Raw genomic sequence first — 6000 nt, forward strand, 5'->3', positions numbered from 1 at the left:
TTTGCATTAAATAAGCGCTCATTGCATTCATGGCGAGGATAATTATATATTCCGCACTCAGATAAAAAGAAGAGACTTGAAAGGAACGTTGTCGGCCTGAACCAACTGTGGACTTCCCTAGTTGTCCCAACGCTTGTCAGAGTGTACGTAACCTCTGATTATCAAATGTCTATTACGAGTAATCGATGGATACCTCGTTATGATTGGTCAGTTGTGGATTACTATGTAGAAATACCGGAGAATCGGCATTGCGCCGATAACACTGCTAGAATCCCCTAATCTATGGAAAAGAAATATGTTGTAAAAAAAAAGTTTTTGAAACGAAAACAGTTTAGACGTAAGACATTATTAGTAGAACTGAATAGTTGCAGTTTTTGAAAGTATCTAAGAATGGACCACCATGGTTTCATTACATTGCTACGTCAGATAACTCTCTTAGTTTTGGAGCAGAAAATTTTCAAGAGAGCAGCAGTTGGTGCAGGACAAAGATTGGTTGCCATTTAAAAATTATTTTCTTTTGAGAGATACTACGCAAATCTGAAATAGAGCAGTGTATTTTCACCACAGCTACGGAGGGCGTTCAATAAGTAATGCAACACATTTTTTCTCGCTAGTATAAATTGGGGAAAATGCGGTATTTGTTGTGGGACATTGTGGAACATCCTGCTTTATCTCCCGTAGTTCCAGTAGGTGGCGGCGCTATATGTAGCCTGCAAAATGGCGTCTAACGGAGGTGCGTTCCAAGCAGAGAGGTGTCATTGAGATTGTATTTTTTTTTGTGAAAACTAGAACCTCGCAGATATTCATAAGCACCTGCAGAATGTCTATGGGGACCTGGCAGTGAACACGATGGGTCGTTGAGTGTGAGGCGTCTGTTATCATCGTAACAAGTTCGCGCAAACCTACCCGATCTTCCGCGTGCCGCTTTGTCGCACACTGCTGTGACTGTTGCAGTGTTCGAAAAACCATAAAGAGTAACGAAGTTCTCCCTCTCCATGACAGCTCAAAGCCTAACACAAGTCGACAACCCGAGAGCAACTTACAAAACTTCATTGGATTGTTCTTCCTCATTCACCCTACAGCCTGCGTTTCGCACCTTCCGACTTCCGTATGTTTGGCCCAATTAAGGATGCACTCCGCGTGAAGCAATTCGTGGATGATGGGGAGGTTATTGATGCAGCAGAATGTTGGCTCCGACTTTGACTAGTACGGTGGTACCGTGCAGGCATACAGGCAGTCGCACAGAACGGAGATTATGTTGAAAAATCGGGTTTTGTAGCCATAAAGAGAGGAATAATATGGTATATTGTGATCCTGAATAAAACCATAATGCTTTTGGAAAAAAATTGTTGCATTACTTATTGAACGCCCCTCTTTATTTCATAAATCTTGAAACCGTTACTGCAGAAGAACTTAACATAAAAAGCGGGATTTCTAATTACAAGTTTTCGCAAGCAAAATGAGTAGGGGAAATATGCTTCAAAATTGTATCAGTGCGTTTTCGAATATTTCAGAAACAAATCAATATTGGACATTAAAATAAGTAGATAAAATTATCGTAACAGGATGTTCCTGACAATTATTTGAGAGGGTCCTTCAGTAGGTATATTATAGATATTTGTGTAGACAAGAAAGGTACTGAAAGTGGTCCGCAGCTCGTGGTCGTGCGGTAGCGTTCTCGCTTCCCACGCCCAGGTTCCCGGGTTCGATTCCCGGCGGGGTCAGGGATTTTCTCTGCCTCGTGATGACTGGGTGTTATGTGATGTCCTTAGGTTAGTTAGGTTTAAGTAGTTCTAAGTTCTAGGGGACTGATGACCATAGATGTTAAGTCCCATAGTGCTCAGAGCCATTTGAACCATTTTACTGAAAGTGGAATATTACTGGAAGGAGATCGACGACAGAACAATACGCTGTTACACGTGAATACAAGTACCGACAACAAATAGAAGAAGCGAAAAATGTTAATAATATACGTACTGAATACTTAAGTAATGTGTCCTTTTCGCTGAAGAAAGATAAATACTCGTAGTATCGCAGAGAACGTAACACAAATGAGCAAAAACATTCCGACCACCTGTTTACTAGCTTGTTTGTCCGTATTTAGGACGAATCTGCGTATTAAGGAACCGACAGTTTGTTGGTAGGTTTGCGGAGGTAATGTGGCGTTAGATGTATATGGACAGGTCATGTAATTCGCGTAAATAACGATCCGCTGATTTGCGTACGCGATGATGTCGCCCGATAGCGACCCAGATGGGTCCATGCGATTTACCTCAAGCGAATTTGGTCGCCGAGACATCATCGTGAGTTTACTGTAATGTTCCTGAAACCACTGTAGCACGGCCCTGGCTCCGAGGCACGGGCACTTATACTGCCGAGAGATGACATAGCCGGCGGTTAAGAGATGAAGCATGAAAGAATGCAGGTGGTTCGCAGCTGTCAGCGCATCTTCCATTAATAGCACAGGTCCCATGCAAACGCAGGAGAATGTCTCTCATGTAATACTGCCCCCACCAGCCTGCGTCCGTGTCGGGCTGCACGTTTCGAGCCGCCGTTCATTTTGATGATGGCGTTTGTGGAGACGACCGTCCTCCAAGTGTAGCAAAAATGTGATTCAACCAAAGAGCCGACATGTTTCCATTGATCTACGGTTGAATCCCGATAGTCCGGTGTCCACTGCAATCGTAATCGACAGTGTCGTTGTGTCAACATGTAAACAGGTAGGGGTAGTTCTGCTGCAGTGCTCCATGTTCAGCAATAAACGGTGTGCCCCGAAACGCCTTTGCTTGCTCCACCATTGCGCTCTTTCGGCAGAAACGCCACATATCCTGCTTTATAGAACAGATAAGCCTCCGAACCCAACGTTCTGTGAAGCGTCGGGACTTCTAACGATTTAGCGCCTAGTGGTAGTTTCACTGTCCTACCTCTTTCGTAGATGCTCACGACAGTAGCACGTGAACATTCGACCAGCTTCGCCGTTTTCGAGATTCTCGTTCACAGGCTCTGCATAATAATAATAATAATAATCAGCCCTTTGTCAAGGCCGCTTATCTCAATTAATTTCTCTATTTGCAGCCCATATCTTCGATAGGATGATTCCCCCCCGTCCGTTTCTGCTCGGCTAACAGTTTTGTTACCGTGTCACATGCACGCACCGCCATCAGGCGACGTCCAACATCGCGGTAGGCGGTGGTCATAATGTTTTGGCTGATCAGTGTATATATCGTTACTACGAGCTCAAAAGTGCTTTTTGGTACCAAGCTTGATTAAAGAAAAGTCTGGTAACATTTACAACTATTGAAATGAATATTACTGCTGCTACTAAACACCAAAATAACTCTATTTTATGTACCATTCTCCACTCTCTTTTATATGCAGCTGTCATATTCTCGTCTCTCTCTCTCTCTCTCTCTCTCTCTCTCTCTCTCTCTCTCCCCCTCTCCCCCTCTCTCCCCCTCTCCCCCTCTCTCCCTCTCTCCCCCTCCCCCTCCCTCTCCTGCATTGGCATCAGGTTCTACTGCCTTCGTCTTTTCTCATAGTGTTTCTAGCGTATCATTCCGCGCATCCTGTTTATCACTTTGATGCCACAAATGTATGAGATCTTTATAGAGTTCGAATAACTTTACAGTTACGTCACGCTCTGTAACGACAGTCGCAGTGCCGGCCGCGGTGGCCGTGCGGTTCTAGGCGCTCCAGTCCGGAGCCGCGCTGCTGCTACGGTCGCAGGTTCGAATCCTGCCTCGGGCATGGATGTGTGTGATGTCCTTAGGTTAGTTAGGTTTAAGTAGTTCTAAGTTCTAGGGGACTGATGACCACAGCAGTTAAGTCTCGTAATGCTCAGAGCCATTTGAACCATTTTGACAGACGCAGATCGCGAAGTTCGCGCTAGGAAGTTCACAGCACAATAATGGACGAGCTGTCCGACCCGACAGTGATACAGAGGGCCAGCCACCCAGCGAGACCCGACAATCGTTCTGTCTGACGACAAGCCTACACACGATCTAACTCGTCTGATACGTACAAATGGCCCGACCGTCCTACCAAATCGGATCGTCTTTACTGCTGCCCTTTGAAATTGTCGAAGTGCTTCGAGTGATGAACAGGGTTTGGTTAGGAAGGAATGACGACGCGGTTATGAGAGCTGAAACTCTAGCAATTACAAAGTAAGGATAGGGAAAAACATGACTTGCCCATTTCAAAGGGGTCGTCGCGGATTTTGCCAGAAATGATTTAAGAAAGTCATGGAAAATCTAAATTTGAACGACCAGATGGTCGTCTATTTGTGAATAGTGTGTCTTAACCTCGTTCAAGCTCTATTCGAGAGTCGGATTTAACCTCGCAATAGCGTCTGTCGTTTTTTTATATTCTAAAATTTTGAAAAAAAAAAAGTTTCTAATTAATCCTTTTACCAGATTCCATAAGTGTTTTAAAATTTTCTGTTATAAACTTAACCCAAGAATTCATTTCATAGTGGGGGTGTCACTTTCCCTAATGAATGTCATATTCAGGTTAAGACCTTACTTACACATCAGTATTTTTTTAATAAGTATGTTGTGAGTAAAAGTCAAGAACAAATAAATAAATTGCATTTGTTAGTGTTAGTGTTTTTTTTTTTTTTTTTTTTTGCAGTGGGCGTAAAGTACAGTAGTGCACATTACTGAAAGTACATTGATGTTGCTAAGTGTGTGGTAAAAGATATCTTCAGGTTGAGGAACCTACTTACACATCAGTACCCCGTTAAAATTATGTCAAGAACAGTTAACCAAGTTTGTTGTTTTGTAAATTTTTTATGGTGATCATCTCTCTTTGGTAATACGCCTTATGGAAAATGCGATGGTATTGCGAGGGTTAAACTTCTGTGGTGCAAGATAGGGTGAACTGTCCGATCTCTGAATGAATGAAATACCAGTAAGACAGTTCTCGGTCGCGAAATGGAAAGCACAGAGCAGAGAGAAAAGAAAGTCTGTGCTTTCCGGCATGGAGTCACGGAACGCAATTTACGAGAAGACTTGGTGATGAAGGTAGTCTTCCTCCATGCTTTTCATCCAAATATCTCCTCACAATGCTGCCAGTCATGCAGTTTAATGAGAACCTTTATGTGAGATTATTACCGCTGCTGATTAAGGGCCTCCTATATACTTTTCAGTCTTAAAGGTGTTCAGCTGTACCTATTCGTGTTACTCCTGTATGTTTTTCTTATGACATCGACCCTATTATATTCTCGCCTTGGTCTTTTCTTAGTTCTTTGAATCCAGAGGAGACCTTTTTTGGTCCATTGTTCATCCATTCTTCTCACGAAAACTGGTGACAGATATCTAGGAAGCTATGGACTCGAGGAAGGAGGGAAGGGAAGGGAGGCAGGAACGAAACGGCATTAGCTGTAAACAACTCGCAAAATGGATTACTTTGTGGAGGGAGGTGCACGAGGCTGAGGCACTGACCGCGGCTCGGTGCTCCCTATTCGGGCAGACCCGGCGCGGCGAGGCCCGGACGGGGAGCGGTCGATAGCGGCACAGCAGCCCGCGGGGGCGGAGCAACCGCCTGCTTGGTGACCCACTTGCGCCCCTACAGGAACGCGCCGGCTCGCCACTTCCGACGTACGTCTCCCGCACACGCATTTTGCGAGCATTGTCCCTTTCACACGGTTAGCACTTAACCGTGAGCGTCAGCCACTAGTTTTGTCGTAAAATACTTGGCGACCCACTGTCGTACCGGCCCACACGCAGCTGATGGTAACTCTCCACCAGTAGAGCTTTGTGATGCAGAGATCTACAATAAAAGGCCGTTCCAGGCAATGTGATCCAATATCCCCCACCTTTATTCAAATTAGTGGTTACACTGAAACAAACTGGGAAATGTCACGCCGCCGAAGTCGAGTGGTAGTGTGAAAGCAAATGAATGTGATCGTAATACAACAAAGGACGAGAATGGAATTGTCTTTTAACAAATTTGTGGCTGTGACTTCCGATATGAGGAAAACTTCGTGCTGGAATCACACAT

Source organism: Schistocerca serialis, chromosome 1 (genome assembly GCF_023864345.2).
Source record: "Schistocerca serialis cubense isolate TAMUIC-IGC-003099 chromosome 1, iqSchSeri2.2, whole genome shotgun sequence".
Taxonomy (NCBI): Eukaryota; Metazoa; Arthropoda; class Insecta; order Orthoptera; family Acrididae; genus Schistocerca; species Schistocerca serialis.